This window comes from Mustela erminea, chromosome 7 (genome assembly GCF_009829155.1).
Source record: "Mustela erminea isolate mMusErm1 chromosome 7, mMusErm1.Pri, whole genome shotgun sequence".
Classification (NCBI taxonomy): domain Eukaryota; kingdom Metazoa; phylum Chordata; class Mammalia; order Carnivora; family Mustelidae; genus Mustela; species Mustela erminea.
Genome location: NC_045620.1, coordinates 16,623,809 through 16,650,086, shown reverse-complemented (window position 1 = coordinate 16,650,086; position 26,278 = coordinate 16,623,809). Strand labels below are relative to the sequence as shown.

Here is a 26,278-nt window from a genome sequence, read left to right as displayed (position 1 = left end):
AAATAAATAAAATCTTTTAAAATTTAAAAAAAAAAAAAGAATAGCCAACACCACAAAAATATAAATTTTAGGAGAATATTGTGAAAAATTAAATGCCAACAAATTGGACAACCTACAAGAAATGGGTAAACACCTGGAAACACAGAACCCTCCAAAACTGAAGTAGGAAGAAACAACATTGGAACAGACCAATTACTAGCAAGGAAATTGAATCGGTAACAAAAAAAATTCTCAACAAACAAAAGTCCAGGACCAGATGGCCTCACAGGGGAATTCTACCAAACGTTTAAAGAATACCTACTCTTCTCAAACTATTCCAGAAAAAAAATTAAAAAGGAAGGAAAACTTCCAAATTCTTTCAATGATGAATGAATGTACAGAAATCCGCCAGTATTACCCAGATACCAAAACCAGATAAAAACACCACAAAAAAAGACAATCTCTCTCACGAACATAGAAGCAAAAATCCTCAACAAAATATTAGCAAACCAAATTCAACAGTACATTAAAAAAAAAAAAAAATCATTCACCATGATCAAGTGGGATTTATCCCCAGGATGCAAGGGTGATTTGATATTTGCAAGTCAATTAGCATGATACATCACAGCATTAGGGATAATAACCATATGATCATTTCCACAGATGCAGAAAAAGCATTTGATGAAGTACAACAACCATTCATGATAAAAACCCTCTAGAAAGTAGGTTTAGAGAACACACATCAACATAATAAAGGCCTTATATGAAAAACCTACAGCTAACATCATCCTCAGTGGGGGAGGATGAGCACTTTTCTCCTAAGGTCAGGAAGGAGACAAGGATAACCACTCTGACCACTGTTATTCAACGCCCGTGCTAGTAGTCCCAGCCACAGCCATCACAACAAGGAGAAATAAAAGGCAACCAAATTGGTAAGGAAGGAGAACTTCCACGATTTACAGAAGACATGATACTCTGTAGAGAAAACCCAAGAGACCCCACCAAAAAACTGCTAGAACTGATCAATGAATTCCGTAAAGTTGCAGCCTATGAAAACAATGTACAGAAATCCGTTGCATTTCCAGACACCAATAATGAAGTAGCCTGAAGAGAAACTAACAAGTCCATTTACACCTGCCCCCAAAATAAGAAGACACCAAGGAATGGGCCTTGCCAAAGAGGTGAAAGACCTATCGTCTGAAAAGTATGAAACACTCATGAAAGAAAGAGATGATGTCACCAAAAAAAAAGAAAAAAAAATGGGAAGACACACACACACACACACACACACACACACACACACAAACGCAATGCACACAGAGGAATAGTATTTGGCCATAAAAAAATAATAAAATTTTACCATCTGCACTGATATGAATGGAGCTAGAGTATATAACACAAAGTGAAACTAGTCAGAGAAAGACAAATACCTATATGATTTCACTCATATGTGAAATTTAAGGAACAAAGGAAAAAAGAGAAAAACCAAGAAACAGATTCATAACTATAGAGAACAAACGGATGGTTACTGGAAAGGAGAGAAGCAAGGAATGGGTGAACCAGGTGATGGGGATTAAGGAGGGCACCTGTCCTGATGAGCACTGGGAGATGTAGGGAATTTTTCAATCACCATATTGTACACCTCAAACGAGTACGACACTGCTAATTATACTAGAACTAAGAGAAAACCTTAATTGAAAAAAAACCATGAAGATCAACCAGCTGCTGAACGCCAAGTTCAGATCTAAACCCAGATTCATCTATCCCAACCTTCTTGATTCGGTCTCGTTCGGTTCTTGTTTTCGTGTTTTATTTCAGTATCCTTTATTAGGTTCTCAGATTTTAAAAGACATATTTACATAAATATGAAAAACAGATCGAACGTCCCTTTAAAAAGGAAACCAAGAACTGCCCATAGTCTACCACCCAAAGATAGGAACTGCTAACACTTTGGTTCATTCCCACCCATTAATTCATACATGTTTATATTTATATAGGTTATATAATTTAAATAAGATGAGTAAGACTGCATATGAAGATTTACTAATTTTTAAACTCAACACCATGAGAGAATTTTCACAGGGCATTCATAATACTTGAAACTATAATTTTGTATGTCTGCAGATAATTTCATTATATAAAAGCCACGTAATTGCTTTAGCTACTGTCTGCTACCAGGCACTCCAGTTTGTTTTCCTCATTTTTCTCTGTCCTAAATAACGTTCTGATAAAAATAATTTTATCTTTTATGTACATCTCTATTTCTCCAGAATAAGTTTTTGGGAATAGAATTACAAGGCCAAAGGGGATAATTTTGAGGTTCTCAAACCATGTATCAAAGTGCCCTCCAGAAAAAAATTGCAGAAATTTACACTCTTCACAAACACATCACCTGATCCTCAGCAATACCATTGCTGAAACTGTTTAAAATGTAAATAAAGAACTGGACCTTTATTCTTTATCAATTTATATTTCAGCAACTGTAAGTAAAACCGATTTTCCCCCAGATTTTTATTGACTGTGGCAACTTTTCTTACATAAATTAACTATTCCTATCCTTTTCTTTTTCTATCAAGACATTTTTTTTGATTATTAGTGTTCTTTAAGGATAATTAACCATGGTCAATCACGTATGTTGTAAATATTTTCCCCAGGTTATCTTTGAACTTTTTTGTCCTTTTATTTTTACCTACAAAAGTTAACGATTTTTATGTGACCAAATGCATCTTTCTTCCCTTATAGTTTGTTTCTTGGCTTTTAGCTTGGAAAGCCTTTGCTCCTACTAAGATCAAATAAACATTCACCTATATTTTCTTAAACTCTTGCCTTTTCTACTGCACTGCGCTGATTCTTATTTCATATGGGTGAAATGTCAAAGAAGAACAGAAAAAATAACTGAAAATATCCTTAAGGTTAAAAAAAAAAAAAAGGAAATCCGTCTGAGAAGACACATTCACCGGCAGATAAATTATGGATGAATCTGCCCTCTTTGTAATCTCAGGGATGACAAGTACAGTGAGCATCAAACACCCTTAGAAAAACTTCCTTAACCCAGGTCTTCGGTCTGGGTCTTGTGGGGCCCCTAATGCTGTGATCTGCCCCTCGGGAGTGTGAAACCATGGTCCACCGTCAAAGCAGGTAGTTTCTGTCCCAAGATCTCTAACCGACCTGGTATTCCCAGAACAGCCGCCCAGTGCCCAGCCCCATATCTCCATCAGAGAACCCAGGGAGCACACAGACATGCCCAGAGGGGTCTTTCTGAGGTTCCAAGGGCTGGGGAACTTGCAGGTATGCCTGGAGGGGGTCTTCCTGAGAGAAAGCAATTAAAATTCCCATCACAAAAGGAATGAGGCTTTTTTTATTCTAAACTGCAAAACGTGGTGTGGTTAATCAGAGCAATTATAAATGGTAACATCATTATTCAAGCTTCTATTTCCAAACGGAGTCATTTAAATGAATACATTTTCTGCCTCGGAGCCGTAGCTGCCAGTGAGTCTTTAAAAAGAAAAGAAAGGGGGGAAAAAAAACTACAGAGAAGTCCCTTGTGCAAAGCTTTGGAGGATGGGGTAGAAGGATTACTCAGCCCTTGGCAACTGGGAGTGTGAAGCTCTGGGCACAGTCCAAGTCTGACCCCAGCTCACTCTCCAACCTTGGGCGTGACCTCCGGGAAAGACCTCGGGCAAGACCTTGTCTCACGCCTGTGCAGCCAGGGGAATATATTACCTTGGTTTGGAAGCCTTTGGGCTCTGACACTGTGGTTCTGAATTCCACAGCTTATTTTAAGATCAACTTTTTCTATATGTTGTATCTGTAATTGTATTGGAACCATCAAGGGGTCAAGTGCATTTTCTTATTCAAATATGACAAATTCTTCAGAGGAAGCTACCCAAACTGCCCCTACATGGTTAACAGATTTACCTCTGAAGTGCAGCCTATGCTCTGTGCTCCTTACAAATCACGGAAGGCAGTTGTCACCGAGGCCCTGAACTCTTTTGCAAAGAGATGTGAATTTCCGACCAACCTACCTAGCATCAGCAACACCTTGCTTTTGGCTCGGGTACCCTGGTAAAGGGACACTCAATCCTTATAGAAGCAAAACACTTTCTTCAGACAGACCCAGAGAGGCCACCCAGGTCTACCCTTGGAAGGTTAGTGCCCCTCTATTGACATTTCCCCAGCACCAGTTTGGAGCGAGCACTGAGCTCAGTGATGGAGAGACGGTCACTGAGGAGCCATCCACCTGCCCTTGTTGAGCTCACCTGGTGTGGGAGGGAGGTCACAAAAGGAGCAAACAAGAAAGCAACATAATCCTATCAGGTGATAAACATTATGAAAGAAATAAGTGCAGGGCTTGGCAAAGGACTGAGCCAGGGACCATGAGCACCCACTTAAAGATGGTAAGGGAAGACCTTCCTGAGAAAGTGAGATCTCACATCAGGTCAAAGGGTGTGACAAAACCAGCAATTTACAAAATTTAACTAGTGCCAGGCAAAGAGAACTGTGCAAAGGCCCTGAGGCAGCAAGGACCTCTGAGAAGTCAGAAGGCAGCCAGTGCAGACGGATTCAGATGAGCTTGGCTTCCCCCCAGGGTAAACCACCTCCATCCCTCCCATGCTCTCTCACACCCGCCCTCCTTGAGGACATGTCCCAGGCTGTTACCATTGCTCTCACTTAGGGGGCTCAGCGGTCAGGGGATCTGAAGAGCAGAGGTACTACTGCCTCTGCACCAGGCACTACTGTCCCATAACCTATGAGGTAAATACATTCACTACCCCCGCATACCCAGAGAGGTTAGATCACCTGCCCAAGGCCACACACCAACCAGGGGCAGCACACTGGTGTCAGCGCTAGAATCTGGGCCTATTCTCTTTTCACAGGCCCAGACTCCATGGTGTCCCTGCTGGCTCCTGGCTCTTTGCTCCTCGGCCCTGAGGTCACTCGGCCCCCCAGGGGCTTTGTCTCTTTAGTTCCTGCTCATTTCAAGATCTGGTCGTCTGCAGGCAGTGGCGGTCATTTCCTGGAGCCCAAAGGGAGGCCTTTAAGCTTCTCCCTCTTGCTTCCCTAAGTTACATTCAGGCCACTTGGGAGCCATCCAGAGCCACGCTGGCTGCCAAATGGCCTGAAATCTCAGAGGTGGAAATAGCAATGAAAAGGAGTTGAAAAGATCGGGTGCTTCTTGAGTGAGTGTCTCTCTTTCTCCTAAGACCTCTATTTACAACATCAGGCTATTGAATCCCTGATCAACCCCAGAGGGCTGAGCAACTTCCCAAGGTCCCTGAGCTACCAAACGTGGGGCCAAAAGGCGTCCAGGCACTCACCAACCAGGCCCCCCCACGCCCCCCCAGCTGTCAAGTCCACCATCAAGGAGGCTTGCCAACCCCACCACCCCACTCAGACAACTCCACTTGGATCTCCGCAGCCCTGCCACTCCCATCTGGGTTGTCTACAGTAAAACACCAGGTTCACTCACAATCACACACATGCACACAAAGGCACCACGAACTCACCCATACATGTGTGTCAACAGACACGCCCTTATGGACTTGTGCACAAGCACTCAGCTCCCTCTGGACAAGTAGGTGTGCCCACATACACAGGCACTCGTGTGATCAAACGCCACCGAGTCATTCAAAAGCCAAGTAAGGACTACAATTGACAGACCATGTAAAGAAACAAACAGAAAAAGCCCTGAACACCAGTTAAAAGCTCCTGGCTGCTGTCTGTCCCACAGAAGCTTGTAAAAAGGCCGCATTATCTTTGACACAAATACAGCTCTCCTCTTTCTGTAGAAGGATTCCGAAAAAGATAAGAGCTTTCTCATTATTCTAACATGGAACAAAAACAATCCCATTCCAGAACTGGCACAATGGAATAAAACATCCTTGGTTAATGCGACAGCTACCCACCCCCACCCCAGGACCCCAAACTCACTCAACAGCTATGCCAATTTTCTTGAGCAGCTACTATATGCTTTGGGCCACATTATCTTTTTTTTTTTTTCATTCTCACAGGAACTTCCCAGGTAGGTTGTTTCCTTATTCCTATTTTTGGACATAATAGGCTCCAAGACATTATTTAAATTGATCCAGTCCAACAGGGAGCAGAAGGAGACTCGGTTTGTCAGACACCAAAGTCCATTCTCCTTGTGCAACGTCAAGCATAAGCAGAAAGTGTTACTAAAGAACAAGCTGCCTAAGAATTGTCAACATTAAAGGAATGACTATCACAAGGCAAGCAGAGCCAATGAGCACCATCGAGGGGTTGGCTGGGGGGCTGGGGGAGCCTGAGGAGGCCTGCAGGGTAGACAGAAGAGCTGGGTGGAGATGAGAAGAGTAAGACAGTGGGCAATTCAGGAAGGACGAGTGATGAGGAGAACCACAGAAAGACGAGGGAACACGATCCAGTTGGAGAGCAGAGCAAGATGCATATGGAAAGAGTGGAATGAAGTACACACTGGAGATCAGAGCCTTGAACAGCAGACCAGAGTCTAGACTTTTGCTTATTCACACAACATTTTTGTGGCTCAGGGACTATGTCATGCCTGGCCCTGTTCCAGAAAATGGGGACGCAGCAGTGAACAAAGCAGAAGAGAACCCAGATCTCTACCCTTGCAGAACACACTTTTTCGGGGGCTGGGGATTAAAGAGGAATCGGTGTAGAATGCAGTGGTGAACAGTGTGGGGAAGGAAGAAGAGCAGAGTGAAGGGACAAGGTGATACTGCACAAAGGAGGTGAGAGAATGACCCCACCGCTCTCTGGGGGAAGCAAGGGAGGCTGCTGTGGCTATCCAGAACCAGCCAAAATAAAAGCCCCAAGGCAGAGGGGTGTCTCTGAGCTCCAGGAAGAGCCAAGGTACCCATGTGGCTGAAGCCAAGTGAGTGACAGTGAGAAAGGAAGGACCTGATGGACTAGTTTGCCCCTGTGAACCATGGGCGCTTCAAAATGTGGGACGAGAGAGCAAGGAGTATGCTGGTGTAGAGAGGCTGGTCTTACTGGTGGTTATTTGATTCATCTGTGAAACCATTCATTCCATGAAATGAGCAGCAGGAAGAAGAGAGTGTAGCGATAGGATATTCAACTAATATTTGACATTAGCATGACATTAGCAAGAAGACATTAGCATGAAGACACAGCATGAAGATCACCATCTGAAACTCATATTTTATCGTACATATGCTACCTTCCTGACTCCACCGCCAAGGACAGGACCCTCAAGCCAGACTTCTTGTTTAACTGAAGGAGATAGTCCAGAGTGCCACTGGTTGTGAAGGCACAGATCTGGGGTATTCCCAGCTCCACTGATTTGCAGGGAGCGCTGTCCCCAAAGCCAGTCAGCTTCCTGGGACTCCCACGTGTCCATTTCAGGACAATGACTTGCATGAGATGAAAACAGACCAGAACATTCTGGTACCTCCCTCCACCTGAGCTCGTCCTGGACCATCGGCTCCCCTCCCCAGCAGACCAGTGAATCCAATCCTGGAATTCCCCTTAGTAAGAGCTCAAGAAACAATTTCTGGAAACGGCCCGATAATAGCCCTGTGGCTCCCACAGCTCAAGATGCGGTTAGCTCGTGGAGCAGGGAATCTTAGCTCTGAAATGCTGTTGGTGATCACGATAAAGCAAACAACGGCAAATAGTTACCAATTCTACCATATACCACTCACCGTGGGAAGCAGTTTGGATGGATTAGCTCTCTTTGGAGCCTCCTAAAACTGCTAAAGGTAGATGGTCCTATTACCCAATTGTGCACGTGAAGAAACTAAAGCACAGACAGTAAGTAACCTGAACGAAGGACCGTGCGGAGACGTCCCTGCACCGGAGCCTTCCAGAGGGAGCTGTACCACAGGGCCCTTCTGCAACAGCCAAGAGGGGAACCCCACCACCCTCTGCTGCCAGGAAACAGCTGTCCTTGGAGACCATGCCCAGGCATCCAAGTAGACCAGGCAGGAATGATGCCGTACAGATACCCCAGCCTCAGCATCTATGACAGTCACATGTCCCCAGGGCCCCAAGAGGGCACAGGGAGCTGGGGGTGGAGGGCAAGCCACCATCCCCCAGCTAGACCAGTGCTCCTGCCTCCCTGCCTCCCCTTCATCCATTCTCTACACCGCAGCCAGGAAGACCCTCCTCCAGATTCCTCTCCAATACGCTCACTACCCACCGAACGCCTCTCCAGCTCCCGTCTGCCCTTTCTACACCATCCCATAGAGTACACAGCTGCCCCATGTGGCTTTTTAAATTTAAATCCAATGGTATTTTTTTTTAATATTTTTTAAAAATTTTTTAATTTTATTTTTATTTTTTTTTTTTATAAATCCAATGGTATTAACTGGGATTAATTCAGTGCCTCAACTGCAGTACCCACATTTCAAGTGCAAAAGGGCCACCTGTGGTTGGCGGCTCCCCTACTGGACAGCGCAGAGGGAGAATACTGCCATTGCCAAGGAAGGTTCTTCCTGGCAGAACGAAGAGGATGAAGTCCTAGTGTCCTACCGTGGCCTACAAGGCCCATAGGGTTTGGCTCCTTGTCACACATCCGGGCTCCTGCCATCGAATACTTGTCACGCTCCAGCTTCCTGCCCTTCCTTTAGGTCCTCAAACATACCAAGTTCTTGCCCACCTTGGAGACCACCCTCCTCCTCCTGTTACCTCGGACTAACTCCTCCAGACGCCTCAGGAGTCACTTCAAACATTCCCAGCAAGGTGTCTTCCTGACTCCCCCTGAACCTAAATAGACCTACAGCCAGGAACGCCAGCAGTTCATCTCCTCATTGCTGCCTGTCCTGCCTCTCACGGCCTGTCAAGTTGGGAACGTCTCAAGGCAGCAGCCATCTGAAAGCCTGACGAGTGCTGGGACTCTTCTTCCCAGCTCACTCATGCGGCTGTTGTCTACAGGTCACATGGGCCTCCTCATGAGCCTGCTCAATGACACGGCAGCTGGCTTTCCTCAACACAAGGAACATGAAGATGCAAGCTACACCTTGGACGGGACTTATCGCTTCTCCTGCAGAATTCCGTCGGGGATCACACACACACCAGGCCTGGGTCAGGGTCAGAGGGGACTTCATGGGGTTGTGAAGACCAGGAGCTGGGGGCCTCAGAAGCCATCTTAGACACTGGTTACCTCGGGCTGCTTGTCCTCATTGTCACTGTGTCCTCAGAGTGCTGGGACCAGATTAAGTCCTCCATATGTATTGTTGAAACGAAGTATGATTGTCCTTCTCTTACCTCTTCTATGAAACCAAGGAGTCGGGCCTGGAAATACCCAATGCTCTTCCCATCCACAATAACCTTTGGCCCATTTGGATGACACAGTCTCTGTACTTATCTTGATCTTCAACCAGTAACTTGGAAATGAAGGGGGGCGGGGCTGGAGCTATAGTCCATGGGGCTCCTCTCTCCCAGGAACAAAGTCTTGGGTGGGAGAGAGATATCCAAGGCCTCCCTCCATCTGACTTTGGTAGGTTTTTTTTATTTGGAGGGGGAGGGTGGTTTTGTTTTGGGTTTTTTTTTGGTCTTTTACCTCCAACTTCAGTTTAATCCAGGGTTCCCAACCCCCACATGCTTCAAATGACTCTGCCTTACATCACACAGGAACTGACAGGTTCGTGGCAGTCCATGAAATTATACTTCCCATGCACACACTCACGAAGGACCAGCAGAGCCACTGACTTTTTATTAGCTGCTTCTCTCCGGCACTAAACAGGGAGACACAGTGGCGGCAGAAAAACAGAAGCCGCTGGTCAGAACCTGTGACTGGGTCCATCGCTGGAGCACAGATGAGGGCCAAGTCTTGACACAGGTTTCCAAGGGTCAACCGGCAGGGCCTGCTAGGAATGAGGGCAATCATCTGACAAGATAACCATGTGCCTTGTGACCTGGGATTACCAACACTGGTGAGCAAAATCACGGTAGACTAGTAACAGCTACCATGCAGTAAGCACCTACTATGCCCCTAATTCTCATAACGCATATTAGTAGGTCCATACCCGTCGCATGTCATAAGGTCTCAGGGCAACATCACACAGTGCCTGGTACACAACAGGCACAATCCCTGGTGCGAATGCATTAGTTTTGTTCGTTTCACAGAGGCCAATATGACGCCCAGTTTACAGAATAGAAAACTTGGGTTACGGATCTGCTCAAAGCCATGTGGGTTGTACTGAGTAAAGCCAGGTTTAAGCTTTCTACTTCTTCATATCCAAGACCCTTTTCATGTTACACCAAACCCTTCAATATTTCACACGAGGGTACACAAACACACTTGTAGAATGCTATCCATTTCCATGCAACAGCGTGTGTCTTCATGGAAACACAGAGACCACGAATCACCCATGGGCTGCGAGAGGTGAGACAATTTGCCATCTCTGCGGTTCGGGAGGACCCAGGGCTATCCCCTCCACCACTCCTGCGAGTACTCAAGGTCCGAGTGGGTGGGGCCCTTCCAAGTCAGAGCAGGTGAGCTGGGAGGCAGCTTTCCCAGGGAGGCTGAACAGAGACCACCAGCTGGAAAGCGAGGAGCGGTACGCCTCCCCTAGAGAGAGCCAGAACTGGTTTCTTATTACACAAAACTTCACTGACTCCCACAAATCAATTCAAATTCTCCCCACCCGGTTTTTCCTTTGCAAAATCAGGTGCCTCCTTCCCAACCAGCTCTTCCTCCCCACCCTGAATTTCTCCACAGCAGAAGCCTAGAAGATTCCTGTATTTTGTGATATTGCTCACTCTTCATTTAGCTTAAGTATCTTTTCAACTGGAAAAATTGGGTGATTAAAAAGTGAAATCGTGAGGTGTCAACTTGACACCACTGAGAATTTGAAAGTTAATGAGAAGAGGACAGGAGAAGTTCAGATCACAGAAGGTCACGCTGTAGTCTTGTCCCTGGGGCTCTCCAGGACAGCAGGAGCCCCCTGGGGACTGTGGGAGAAACAGAAGCGGCACCAAGTCATAGTATAAAGGGGCAGGGGGAGGTCACACTTAGGAGCTTGGGTATTATAGATGGGTTATTACAGAGTATTACAGAGAAGAAAAATGTCCCCAAGTATTCTGATCCTAGGCACAAAATATCACCTTGTGAGGTCAACACTTTTCTCAAAGAGAACTTAAGAACAACATGCACTTTAAAAGACATTTTAAAGGTTAAAAAAAAAAACGTGCAATTGTGAATAACAGAGAACAGGGGTTGGTAAAGTATGACCTGCTGGTTGTTTTTTATATAAATTTCTACTGGAAAAAATTCATGGAAATGTATTTACTAGCTGGCCCTTTATAGAAATGCTTGCCAAGCCCTGACTAGGATAGTTCACTGAGGCTTTCTTCAGTGTATTTATAATATTGATATTTATGAAGTTATTTATAAGTGACTGATAGAAAAATCATCTGGTACATAGAATTTTGGTTGGTTTTGTTTGAGGAGAGCAAAGTGATTTTTTTTTTTTTTAATGTGTGAACTTATACATAAGTGAGCCCAAATCAGTAATGGGCAACAGTGTAAAGAAACCACCCTGTTACTCAAGGTTTGACCAGAGGAAACCCGATCCCCTAGAAATTTCTGCAGCATTCACAGCTCCCGCCTCCCATCAAAACAGGTTCAACAGGATGGTCAGAATGATACATCTTGAACAAATAAAGCAAAGTGGTAATATGAATTTTTCCACCATACACACAGTAAAATGAAAAATGACTTTGCAAACCCAAGCACTAGGACAGTTTTAGAACACTGGGTCGAAATCTTGTTTTTATTCATGGGATAAAATAAAAACCCAGAGACCAAAATCTAAATAAGGAGAAGGACTGTGTTACCCAAATGAGAAGGGAAGTTTGTAACATCAGTTTATTTAGCAAACACTGTTTCATAACTAAGGAAACTATGTTGACCAGGGGCAGTATTGACTACAAGGGGTTTCTATGATGCAGAGGGGATGATTTAGGAGAAACAAAGGGTACTGCATTAGTTCAATGGTAGAAGAAGCACTTTCCAGGTCAGTTAGAGCTTGTAAGAAGGACAACACCCTAAGACAAAGCAGGCAGCACCCTAAAATGGTTTGCATTCTTCAAAATGAGGAAGGCTAAAAACAGAGTAGGAATTCGACCAAGCAGAGCTAAATGTTCTTTGTTATTTTTCTACTGTAGAAATGCACCCTCAGGCAGTGGGAAGAGAGGCTCCTTTCCCATGCTAATGAAATAATCATAGAGGTCAGCCAACCCCGTCCAGTTCAAGGGTCTCCACACTTTCCCTCTAAAGCACTAAACAGTGCATTTCCAGCTCTCAGGCCAGACAATATTTAATACAGCTACTTATCTCTGTTGCACAAGTGCAAAAAGCAGCCAGACAATATATAAACAAATGCCACGGCTGTGTTCCAATAAAACTTATTTTTTAAAAAATGCTATCTAAAATAATGGATAATTCGCCTTAGGATTCCACTCTATGAGGTACCTACAACAGGCAAAGTCATAGAAACAGCAAGTAGAACAGCAGTCCCAGGGGCTAGAGAGAGGGAAAATGGAGAGTTAGTGTTTCTTTAGGGATGACGAAAATGTTCTGGAAATAGATAGTGGCGATGGTTACACAGCATTACAAATGTACCTGGGAGGTCTGCGGGGCTCAGTCAGTTCAGTGCCCGACTGCATTTCAGCTCAGGTCATGATCTCAGGGTCATGGGATCAAGCCCCATGCTGGGCTACATGCTCAACCAGGGAGCTGGCTTGAGAGTCTCTCTCCCTCTCCTTCTCCTTCTGCCCCTCACCCCTATGCTCTCTAAAATAAATTTTTTAATGTACTTAATGACACTGAATTGCATATTTAAAAATGGCTAACATGGTAAATACTGTGCTATATATGTATTTCAGCCACAATAAAAAAAATTTTAGTACATTTACATAAATGTATTTAATAAATAAATTCACATAAATGTAAATACAGTTACACACACAGATATGATTCCTTCTTGGAAATGGCTAAGTCTTACCATTGGGACTCCGGGGGGATCTTCCAGGTACTAAAAAGTCCCACACAACAGCTTTACAACCAAATTCAAACAACTTCATCCTATCCAACTTCTTAGGCTTATTAGCAGGTTAAGAACTCTTTCAAATATGGCCAACCAGCTTCCAATACTAGCAATTTTTTTCTCCTATTGGGATGAGAACAGCAACAGAAATTATTCTGCCTTGGTTTCCCATTAACTCTAACATACATGGCACAATTGACCATTTATCATTAGTATTTAAGAGATAAATAAAAGTCAACAATTTAAAAAAAAAAAAGACCATCATTTAGTCCCCAGATCATAGTTCTGCCATTTCCCCTGTGCTAGTTAACTTTTGGAGAAAACTCTAGGGTAGTCTGGCAAGTGGCACATCAAGAATGAGGTCAAAAGGGAAAGAATCTGAGGTCTGGGTAAAAGGATTACATTGGACCAGGACATGAAGAATCAGCCCGAGTTAATTCTAGACAAGTGGCTGCAGGTCATAAATGAAGTTGATGCATATCCGTGTTGCCTTACCTGTTTCCTCACAAAAGATGGGGGGGAAGAGAAAACTCGAGTCATTGGTGTTCTGTGTAAATTGGTCTAGGGTCAGAATTCTAGCTGTCCTGCATACCCTTCTCTTCCTGCCCCTCCAGAAGAAAAGGAAATGAACATCTTTGTCCAGCCATCAAGACAAAATGCTTAGCATTCTAGTCAAAAATGTCAGGATGGCAGATCAACAAAAGTAGGTTGGCAGATTGGATTAGGTTAGAGCCTATTAGAGAGACTTGTTCTGGTTACCTGTTGCTCTGTTAAAAAAAAAAAAAAATCACTCCCAAATTAGCAGTTTAAAGACAACTTCATGGTCTTCTTTCTTATCTCAAAGCAAAGAGTCAAATTAAGAAACCCCAAACTGGGGCGCCTGGGTGGCCCAGTGGTTAGGCCTCTGCCTTCGGCTCGGGTCATGATCTCAGGGTCCTGGGATCAAATCCCGCGTCAGGCTCTCTGCTCAGCTGAGAGCCTGCTTCTTCCTCTCTCTCTCTCTCTCACTGCCTACTTGTGATCTCTGTCAAATAAATAAATAAAATCTTCTTTAAAATTAAAAAAAAAAAAAAAGAGAGAGAGACCCCAAACTGAGATGTACAGTTGGGGCAATTTTTTTTTTTTTTTTTTTTTTTTTTAAAACCCAAACCATCTCACCCCATGACAGAACACCAGATGCCGGGCATACTCCCCTCTCAAGCAAGCCACTGAGACTTCGGAGTTTGTTACTGCCGTGTAATGGAGACTAGCCTGACTAACCTAACATTATGTTAAAACATGAATATATTAATGAAAAGAACTTAAAATTCACATGAATTTTTTAAGTTAAAACATGGAACTTTAAAAGAACGTCCTGCATGAGGCGGCCTACTGTGGCTAGGCCCCAGACCTCCCAGGAACACACACCACACACACATTCATTCTTCTGCGGGTAGTGAAACTTCAGTGGAAATATCTGAAAATTATCCTAAGGCATTTGGCATAGAAAATCTCCAGAGCTCAACGAAACCGAGCTCTGTTACTTCATAACGGAATCACTAACTCGCTCCCACTCATTCTCGGAGTCTCAAATTATGAGACATGGAAACGACTGGAATTGGGTAAGTTGGTTACCATCTGGGCCAGCTGGCCTAGAAGAATGGCAGCATTTCTCATGGAGAAGTAAGAGCCTTTTATTTAGGGCAATACCTGAATGTGCTTATAAAAGATAAGGCCTACCCAGACGTGGCCAAGATGAGAGAGAGATTAAGATTTTTGTGATAGTAGTAAAATTGTTCATTAGGATCAACATCCAGAATTGTGGTGGGCCCAGCAATCTCCTGAAAGGGTCCTTAAAGGACAGATGGATAGAAAGGGCTGAGAAAGGAGAGACAGGAATGCATTAAGAGACCAGATCCTAAAAGGATCCTAGCCAGTGGGAATTCCCCCACTGCACTGGTCCTCAACTGCTCCCTCACAAAGCACCTCAAATCTTAGCAGCTTCAGGCAAACAATCATTTTTTTCACATTTTCTGCTTATCATGAAGTCAGGAGCAGCATTGCTGGGTGGTTCCAGTGTAGGGTTCCTTGTGAGGGTACAATCAAGATTAATGAGTAAAGGGTGACAAGTAGAAGTGAAGGCACTGATTCTAAGTCAGAGCTTATATTGAACATATTAGAGAAAAGGAGAGGGACTCGGAGCTGGGGGAGTCCAGAGACCCCAGTTCTAGAGTCATCTCTAACCTTAAAACTTGTATGAACCAGGGTGCCTGGGTGGCTCAGTCAGTTAAGCATCCAACTCTTCATTTCAGCTCAGATGGTGATCTTGGGGTTCTAAGATCCAGCCCCACGTTGGGCTCGGCCCTGAGCATGGAGCCTACTTGGGATTCTCTTTCTCCCTTTCCCTCTGCCCCCCTTCCCCTCTAAAAACAAATAAATATATAAACCTTGTGTGAACCTATGTGGTTCACCCAGTTTGGGTGTCCGCCTGAGAACTCAGATCATTCTTAAAACTCTCTCAGCCCTGGAACCCTGGTGTCCTGGGGTTCTGGGGCCCAACTGGCCATCCCAAGACACTGAGCCCAAGAGATGCGGGCAGAAGAGTCCCCTGTACAGAGGGCAGCCAACAGGCTCCCCTGAGATTCCCCAGGAAGGACCGCGACTGTCATCTTCTTCCCACACCCCCAGGAAACACCATCATGCTGTCCAATCCACTGTATTTCCACACAGGGCAGAAATCCCATTCCTCAAAGGGCGAGTCTTCGATTTGAGGATTTTTTGTGTGGGGGGCGGTTTTTTGGGGTAAGTCTATTTCTGTCATGACCCCAATCCAACTCAACTCACTGCCACCCACTTGAGGCAGTTCAAGCCCTCTCGCTTCCCGGTGGCGCAGGGGGGGTGGAGGAGGGGGTTGCTGCAAGGGCAACCATCAGGGGAACAGTCCCCAGCAGGAAGTGTGCTTCAAGGAATACCAGGGAGGGAAGGAGGGAGGAAAGTCAGCGCCCATGGGAGCAACTTCTATAGGTAGGACTCCTTGCACATGCCGTTTTCAAATGCTTACAGCTACCCTAAGGAGAAGGGGCTATTAGCACCATATGTTATAAGGGAGAACGGCGGGGCTCCGGGCTGAGCAGCTTCCTTGGCCCATTCACTCAGTGAATGTGAGAGAGTGAGAGGCACGGTTGGAATGAAGTGCCAAAAACCTCAAAACCTGGCGGGGCTAATGAAAAGGAAGGAAGGAGACAGGGAGGGAGAAGCACCGGGAAGCCGTACCCATGAGTGTTTCGTTCAAGACCAGGACAAGAACCTTCCCAGCCCTTCCTGATGGGATGTGTTGATGGTATGCCGAGCTAGATAACCTCTGGGCACATGAGCTCCTCCCACTAGTACCGAGACGGAATGACTCCAACTCATCCTCAGAACGTGTGTGTGAGGGAGGCGATGAGAAAAAGATCTCATCTGTCTTTAGCGTGGAAGGAAAGAAGTGGGGGTGTGGGGGGAGGCAGAATGGTCATTACAACCAATTTGCATGGCTCCTTGAGAACCAGAAGAGTCCATCCATTGTTAATCATGGGGGCTCTGGAGCCAGAGTCTGAACCCCAGCTCTGACACTTTACCCATGTGACCTGGAGCAGGACTCTTAACAGCCTAGTGCCCTCATGTCACCATTTGTAAAATGGGGATAAAAATAACAGCCATTCCTGAAGTTCGTTAGAAGAGTTAAGTGAAAACATTTCAAGCGCTTACAAGAGTAAATGGCACACACAGCAGCAGCTCGATACACGCTTGCCGTTGTGACTGTTAGCGGTGAGAGGGCACAGTCTAGAGCCAGAGTGCCAGCATTCAAGTCCCAATCAATCATTCCACAAGCTTGGGACCACAGACTACTTACACAACCTTCCTGTCAATGGAGGGAGACTGTTCCATCTTGGAGGAGTTCGGACAGACCGCATTTTCTATAGATGGCAGCAACAGCGTCTCCATCCACATGGTCTTCTACACTGACTTTACCACTACCCCATCAACGTGTGAACACAAAGTCCCCTCCCCTTGATTCTGGAAGGTCTGTGAACTCTGCCACAGTGAGATGTACTAGAAGTGATGCTTTGTGACTTCTAAGAACAGATTAGCCAAAACCATGTAGCTTCTTCTTGGCTTTCTGAGGACGCCTACCCTTGGAACCCAGGCTCCATGCCATAAGGAAGCCCAAGCAATTCAGGATGAGGTGATACATGGGGAGAAACGGAGACCCCGCCAACCCCCGACCAGGCTTGGTAGGCAGGTAAGCGAGCCATTCTCCAGCCCCAGCCTGTACAGCCAATACTGCAAGAACAGAGACTGCTTCTTCCACAGAGACTTGCCCAACATGCACATGCACACACAAAATAAAGGATTTTGACTGTTCGGAGGCACTGAGATTTGAGGTGACTTGTTATGCGGCAACAGTAACCAGAAAAGGAACTCTGGGGAGAGTTTTATGTGATAATAAACTAAGTACCTAGCTTAGTCCTGAGGACATATTAAAAGCTCTTTGGGGGGGTGTGTGCCTGGGTGGTTCAGTCATTGGGCGTCTGCCTTCATCTCAGGTCATGATACCGGGGTCCTGCGATCGAGCCCCACATTGGGCTCCCTGCTAGGCGGGAAGCCTGCTTTGCCTCTCCCACTCCCCCTGCTTGTGTTCCTGCTCTCGCTGTGTCTCTGTCAAATATATAAATTAAAAATCTTTAAAAAAAAAAAAATTTAAAAAAAAAAAAGCTCTTTAGGTATATGATCATTGTCAGTATTGCTCAGTAACCCCCCAGAATCACTCGGCTAACACAGATCATGACCAGGAACTCAATCCCAAAACCTCAGTCTCACTTCACAGGAGCGTAAGGAAATCCAATGTCCAAGGATTCAAGTGCTGCTGCTTCTCTCACTGCTCCCCGTTGAAAGGCTAAAATAATACAATGATGAGAACAGAAGCAATGCCTCTTTGAGGCCTCTCCACTGGAGGCTGGGCTGAAAAAAAGAGAATCAGGAGACAGTGGGTAAGAGAAGAGTGACTAGCCTTCTTTATTTTCCTTTAAGCCAACTTCGAAGAGTTTGAGATACCTGTTCCTCAAGGGAAAGGCTGTCCCCTCGATGGAAAAGTAAAATATGCAAACATTGACCAGAGGATAGACGGGAATGCATAATTCACAACCAGCTGTCTCCCCGGACCCAAGCAGGAAGGAGTAGCTTGAACTTCAGGTCAGAAAAAAAATTCGAGCTGTTACATCCCAGCACCTAAGTATTCAATTACAGGAAAGTTTTTGCCCCTGGGGAGACCACTGGAACCTGCCTCAGCATCAAAACCTTTCTTAATAGGATTGTGCAGTAAGCAGAGATCGGCAGCACCCCGGCAATTGATATGCAAATTAAATAAACAAAACGACATAATAAATAATTAAATCAGTCTAACATGATGAATGAATTAATCATATCAGAGTGATGAGAAGAAGCCAGCACTGTCACCCAGAAGATCATTGATTTGAGGAAAATGAAACATTCATAACAATGCCATTCTGGCGAAGGATGGTGCCTCCTCTTATACTGATGAGCTGTACTGGCCTCTGAATGCAGTAGGTGCTCAATAAATGTTAGTGGAATCAAAAGGACTTTGCCACCAAGATATCCCTCTGCAGTACATAGAATTACTTGTTCAAGAAGCAACTGCACAGATATTTTCTCATTTCAATCTTATTTAAGAATAAAATGGCTATGTAAGGTAGGCTAGGTAAGTATTACCATTCCCCGTTTGACAACTAAGGAAAATAAAGCAAAAAGGCTAAATGGCCTGCCCCCAGTCATACAGCTGGGATGAGAAGAGCCCAGACTTGTCTTGGGATTTCCGACATATGGTGCATTTCCCACCCTCCAAACCCCGCTTATGGGAGTATTTGGATCTACAGGAGTATGAGTGTGTGGAGAGAGGAACTCTATAGGCCCCCACCACTTCCCCAACCACTTACCATCATAAATCAATTCTAGATGTACTTCGAGTTCATATGGACCTCCCACCATTTTCACCTTTTGTTGAGTTACAGACATAGCATCTCTTTACAGCCTCTTTTAAGAACCAAAGGTAAGCCAGAGGAAAATAAAAGTACTGCACAGCCATTAAAATTAATGATGAAGAAGAATATTGAGCCACATGGGAAAATTTTCACGATATACTGCTAAGCAAAAAGAAGGTTTCCATACAACACATACACACACAGGGAAGGCTAAAAGCATGCGTCGAAAAGCAAACACTGGTTATTTCCATACGGTGGGATTATAAGGAATTTTTGTTTCTCTCTTTGGGTATTTTCAAAGACTCCTGGAGATTTATACAATGAGAATGTATTACTTCTGTAATTGAAATTGTTATTTCAAAAGTAAGGCAAACTGCAGTGGGAGGGTGGGGAATAAAATTCTTCTGAGCCCACATCTATTAGAAGCCATAAATATTTCAGTGCTTGTTTTGCTTGCTTGTTTTAAGGAAATCACTTAACAATATGGCTAAATATTAAGGAGGCATGGAATAGGGAATAATTTGGAATCTCATCCCACAATGAGACAGAATATGCCCTCAAATCAATGGCTCTGATGTATTATGAAATAATTGGGGAAAAGGAGAAGAAAACAATTGAAAAGCCCGCAAAGGCAAATCTCTCTAGTGGCAATAAACCACAGATCTAGCTCCCTCCTCTTGTCCAGCCTCACAAAGAACTAAACAACTCAGAAAACTAATCTCAGACACAGCCATTGGCCCTGACTCCATAATAGGATTTGATGGTGCCTAGGAAAACAAGTTGCATACCCAAGAAAAACCAACCACACAATTTTAGGGTAAGTAGGAGACCTGAAAATAAAGAGTCCTGATTCAAAAAGAGTTAAAAGGCAGCAAAAGATGGAGGAGAGACTTATGCAGCCCTACTGCAGAAAAAAAAAAAAAAAGTAAATCAATTTTTAAAATGGATTAGAAGTGTGCATCTCTAAAAGCATATACCTTATAAAGATTTACTAAGACAGGGGGAAAAAATGTTCTAACAGCAATGGATTGAACTCTCCAAGAAGTTGAAAAGATTATTGAGGCAATAAATCAAGATCTAAAAATCTGAAATAAGACAAAAAAGTGACATGACAGAGCGGGGAGAAAAGAGTTAAAGAAACAAGTCCACTGAAGAATTCAAGATAGCATAACGAACCAAGTCAACAATAAACACAAGCTTGAGATCTTTACGGACACAGAATGCCAAAAGCCCCTGGTGCCCTGACCCAAGCAATTGGGGAGATGTTAGAGGTGACAGCTAGAACACCCCAGCATCTAGAATGGGTGGGCCCAAAGAAAGAACTGAGAAAGCCAAATAGAAACTATATTCAGGGATCTGGCTGAAGAAAATGTGTATCAACCGAAAATCTGTGACGGGATTTGCAGGCCTCAGAAACAAAAAAGAAAGAAAGAAAAGTGAACAGCATGGAGAAATGCTAGTGAAGTCCTTGAGTACCAAGGATGAGGACAGAACTGGTGCCAGCACCTAGGCCAAAGTCAATGTTGCAGAGAAGATAGAGTTAAGTCTTCTTGGATTCCAAGAGACAGCAGAGCAACGCCCATGGGGGTTTGAGGCAGAGGCATTCTTCCGCACCCAGCCAGTCATTCGGATGTCAAAGGACAAAGAGGAGGATAAGGGGGAAAGACAGGAAAGGAGAAGCCAACACAGAGGCCAGGACGACAGTCATGATACTCTCCAGCATGAGGGACTCAAGGCAGCAGATGCTGAAGCACCACGGATGAAGTATTTTATATTCTTGATAAAATGGGGGTACGTACAGTTATAAGAAATTTTAAACCGCGGGGCATCTGGGTGGCTCAGTCGGTTGAGCACTCTCTGACTCTTGATTGTGGCTCAGGTCAGGATCTCAGAGTTGTGAGATCAAGCACCACGTCAGGCCACATGCTGGGCATGGAGTCTGCTTAAGATATTCTCTCTCTCTCTCTCTCTCTCTCTCTCTCTTGCCCGTAGCCCCCAGAGAAAAATAAATGAAAATAAATATGTAAACCATAAAACCTCATCATTTTCAAAATACATAAAAATAAAAACCTAGTTGGAAATAAAAGTAGACTGGGTGCCTAGGTGACTCGGTTGGTTAAGTGACTGCCTTTAACTTAGGTCATGTTCTCAGGGTCCTGAGATGGAGCCCCACATCTGGCTCCTTGGTCAGTGGAGAGCCTGCTTCTCCCTCTCCCACTCCCTGCTAATCTGCCTGCTTGTTCTCTCTTTCTCTCTCTGAAATAAATAAATAATAAATCTTTTAAAAAAAAAAAAAAAAAGTAGATTGAAGGTTTTCCCTGTCACCAAAATCAATACTCCTGAACAGAGAACAGATTTAAAGGCAAAAATATCAATTAAAAACAAGAGGCAGACAAAAGATGAACTCGGCAGTTAAGAGATCCACAAACCGAATCCAAAACCAATAAAAACAAGGGTATGATGTTTATCAGGAAAAAGACTAAAGCTGTAATGCAAAGATGGGAGTGATGCCCGACAAAAATATAAAGACAAAAAATACCAAAAGGCAAAAATATGCCAGCAAAAAAAATTCAAAGAAGATAAAAGCAGACGTTCCTCTATTTACAGATGATTAGGTCGACTCCACAGAGAACAGTATTAACTTTTGCCAAAAGAGGTCCTTTTTAAAACTGACAAGTGGCACAAGCCACAACTGAGATCTGTCAAAATATCCGTGGTCTGAGTAATATCATGACAAACACTAAAGAAAAAAATGTGGAAAATACAACGTGGGGTGTCAGGGGGAAGGGGGAATGAAAGACCATTGCAGTGGCTAATCAGGAAGATAGTAAGTATTCAAGTAGGGGATTTGATTAATATTATTAAAGTCATTGTAAAAGCTTTTTTCATACTTTGTATACTGCAAAGAATTTAAGTTCCTTTTCTAAGGCCCACTAAATAGTTATAAATCTACCAATATTAAACAACCAAGAAAATCCCCTTAAATGCCCCAAAAGGAAATTAATAACATAGAATATATTCTCCACTCACACTACAATAAATGAGAAATTAATTTCAAAAGTAGAACAAAATAATTATTCCAACAGCTTGGAAATAATTCTTGGGTCAAAAATAAAACCAAAACAGCAATTACAGATTTTTTTGGAGAATAGCAATAATGAAACCAACACATATCAAAATATATGGAAAGTGGCCAAAGTGTACTAAAAGTAAATTTCATAGCCTTAAATACTTTAATAATGGAGTAAGAAATAAAACAAATCAATTATTTAAGAAATCAACTCAAGAAGCTAGAAAATGAAACATTGAATGAAACAGGAAAAGGGGTTTAATAAAGATAAGAGCACAAAAATCGATTCATTAAAAAATAGAAAAACACCAAAACTAATAAATAAAGCCAAGACTGGTTCTTTGAGAAAAAGACCGTAAGCTACATAAATCATGAAGGAGTCTCAAAGAGAAAATAGAAATATCTGAGGAGATAGAGGAAATAAATTCAAAGACTGAGAAAATATTCAGAAAAAAATTCAAAGACTCCTTTGTCGGCCAACAGACTTGAGAACTTAAATAAAATTGAATATATATAATACAGGCGTGTGTGTGTGTGTATACACACACACACACACACACTCTCTCTCTCTCTCTCTGTCTCTCTTAAAAGAGCACTGGATCCGAACACCATCTAAGGTAGTAATTCAGGTGGTATTTGAAGTCCCTTGGGAACTTGCTACTCAAATGTGGGCACAAGTCAACAGCCCTCAGCTGTTGGCCCTCAGCTAGGAACTTGCTGGAAAGGCAGACCTTCTCACCCCACTGGGCACCTACTGAACCTGCATTTTAACAAGCTTCCCAGGTGACTCAGAGGCAAGTGAAAGTTTGAGAAGCATGGTTTTCAATCTAAAGAGGAAAATTCTTTAAGATAGTATGAGGGGAAAAACACACTACAGATTTACATAAAATTCTAAAATAAAATTTCTAACAAAAAGAGTCCCACATCTTGTTACAGAAACACCATACAACAAAGAAGTGGAGTTTGTTCAAGGAATGTGGCAATAGTTCATAGTAAGTCTATTAATAGAAAAATATAGGTAAAGCGGGGTGCCTGGGTGGCTCAGTCATTAAGCGTCTGTCTTTGGCTCTAGTCATGATCTCAGGATCCTGGGATCAAGCCCCACATCAGGATCCCTGCTCAGCGGGAAGCCTGCTTCTCCCTCTGCCTGCTGCTCCCCTTGCTATCAAATAAATCAATAAAATATTTAAAAATAATAATAATGAAAAATAGACGTAGATTCATATAAAAATAATAGTTTCAGGGAAGGCTTTTCTGAGTATGGTTTCTAACCATAAAGGTCATGGTTGAAATACTTCAAAGTTTTTAAAAATCTCTATTGCAAAAATCATTCAACCTATGAATAAAAGTTAAAGAAAAATGGCTAACTCGGAAAACACATTTGGAGGTCCTGAGATGGGGTTATTTACTATAATTTATTATAAAAAGCTACTAAAACTCACCAAGAAAAAGACAACTGCTCCAACAAACAAACGAAGGGTATTAACCAAATTGCAGAAGGCAGGCAAATGGTCAATAAATAGACCAATGTTTCATTTGGTCAAGCAACACGCTTTAAATGAGCATTTACTATACTTCAAGCATTAGGTTCACAGTTCTGTTCTAGCCAAGAAAATGAAGTGATTCCCTGTAAGGGAAGATGAATGAATAATTATCAGAGAAGTGCCACTTAACATGTATTCAGCCCAATTAACAAAGATTTAATAGATTCATATTCTGGGTTGAAAAGGATGCCAGGAAACAGACACCTCCAACGTAGTAGTTTAAACCGGTATGCAATTGTGCTGGCAGTCAATCTGGTAAACAATTCTTGTAAAGCATCCTTTCTGACAGAATATATCCACAAGAAATAGACCACTATGTCTATGTGAAAAAGAGCTTCATCGCCGCCTTATTTACAACAGACATCATAACTGAAATGTCCATCAAGAGAAGAATGGCATGAAAATATCAAGTAACGGTTCCCGATCTCTTATTGTCCGTTCATGTATTATTTTCCAAATCATATCAATAGCAGGCTGAGATAGCTATTTTGAAATATTTATTTTGCAGCCATTCAGATCCAAAGCAAAGATAGTGAGAGGCTGTAGGAATCTTAATACATTTTTGGGAGACCATGGGAGGATTTTGTCCTGAATGTAAAATACACAGGTTTAAGGGAGGGACGTCCCGCTCAGAGCTTTCTGAAAGTGAGGGCCGAAGGCTGCCTAGGTGCCTCTAAGAGCTGAGTCCAGCAGTCCTCAGAAGGATACCCAAATACGCAGGGCACTGGGTATAGTTTCCCCAGATGCTCACATCCCTTCCTGGGTATCCACTCTCCACACAACAATCAGGAGGCCTTTTTTTTTTCTTTTTCTTTTTTAATCCGACTTAAACCCTAGCTCTCCGCCCACAGGCTTTTCAATACTCTTGCCATGAAAACGCAAACTCACCGACAGTAATAGCCCACAAACCCTGCAAGACAATGACCAAACACTGCTCACCTTCCATGTCCATCTCATTCCTTCTTTCCTTTCATAGGGGCCTTCTAACAATTTCTAGAACATTCCAAGCTCTGCCCCACCTCAGGACCTTTGCACGAGATCTTCCGCACTACGGAGAAAGTTCCCTTCCCCATTTTTCTCAGAGCTTGACTTAAATATGATCTCCTCAGAACAGCACCTACTAACCAGCCCCTTTGTTATTAGATGCCACTCCCTAGCCCCTGTGTTGCACTCATCACAATTTTGGGGGTGCGGTGGGGGTAGAGAATATATTGCTGCACTTTCTTAAATTATTGCCTCACTTGGATTCACTGTCCCCTCCGGTCGAAGGCCTGTTCCAGAAAGCAGATCCTAGGTCTGTTTTGCTCTTCTCAGAATCCACAATAATCTAGCTTTGAACCTACCATCCCCAGAGCATTCAAATGCTGACGAATGAATACATGATTGTGAGCACACTTTTGAACAGGGCATCGAGAACCTTAAACATGTTTAAAAGAAATATTTTTGATCATCTTTCCTCTTTCTGGGACTCGGCCCTAAGGAAATAATCAGAGAAATACATGAAAATTAATATCCAAAGATGTTCATTACAACATCTGTCGAAGAGCAAAAATTGGACGCAACCTGCATGCCCAACAAGAAAGAAATGCTTAAATAAGTTAATACATGAAATGAAACAGTCGACTATGAAGTATATGGCAGTGTGGAAAATCTTTAAGAGGTGGTAAGCAACACTGCACCGTTGAACCCTACATTAACACAAACAGAGCAGACAGTTGTTTATGTAGAGGGGATTCCAAATAGGAATCAAAGTTTTTTGGTTTCTTCCATATACTTCCTACATTTTCCATTTTTACCTATTTTCTAATTTTTGACAATGACTTTTTTTTTAAAGATTTTATTTATTTATTTGACAGACAGAGATCACACGTAGGCAGAGAGGCAAGCGGGGAGAGAGAGAGAGAGGAGGAAGCAGGCTCCCTTGGAGGAGAGAGCCAGAAGTGGGGCTGATCCCAGGACCCTGGGATCATGACTTGAGCCGAAGGCAGAGGCTTTAACCCACTGAGTCACCTAGGCGCCCCTTCCTTTTAAAACAAATGCAAAACAATTTTTTTAAATGTTTCTAAAAACAGACTCTCCTTCCCTGTGACTCTCATCTTTAGATCTCATAGTAAAGAAAACTTTTATTTTGAAATGCATTTTGAAATACGTTTTCAAATTTAAAAATAAGGCAGAATGGCTATACCCAATCAAGGACAACAATTGCTCTAGCTAAAATTGCGACTCTATCCGCATGTAAACCACAGTAATAGCATAGGATAATTTATTCTGCTTCCCAAGCTCCAAAGAAAAAAATCATTAATATGGGCTCCTTCACCGCCTCAGAATCTACAGAAATGGACAACATCCTCCAGGCCTCTGTCCTGTGTCTCTCTGCCCCTTTGCCTGGCTACTCTGGATGATCCCCTCACCATGTTCTGGCTTCTCTGTCCAGATCTCTTTTTGCTTGTATGTTTCACACTCCACTTCCCCCGACTTCCTTTTAAACTTCCTTTTAAACTTGACACCCTTGTTGACCTTATTCTCCAGTACGTTGCCTCCTTCTCCTTTACTGGCCATAATCTGAAAATATGTGAGAAGTATTTATTGAACTATCTTTGTTCCATCCTCCATTAATATAAAATCACAAGTGAAATCATCCACTTACGATTCTCT

The 26,278-nt window shown here is 43.3% G+C and overlaps 1 protein-coding gene across 13 annotated transcripts in view; it reads right to left on the bottom strand.

Moving 5' to 3' along the window:
• PTPRT (protein tyrosine phosphatase receptor type T) overlaps positions 1-26,278 on the bottom strand; it is a 1,064,037-nt gene that overhangs the window by 880,253 nt on the left and 157,506 nt on the right. The gene's annotated exons all lie outside the window — the stretch shown is intronic.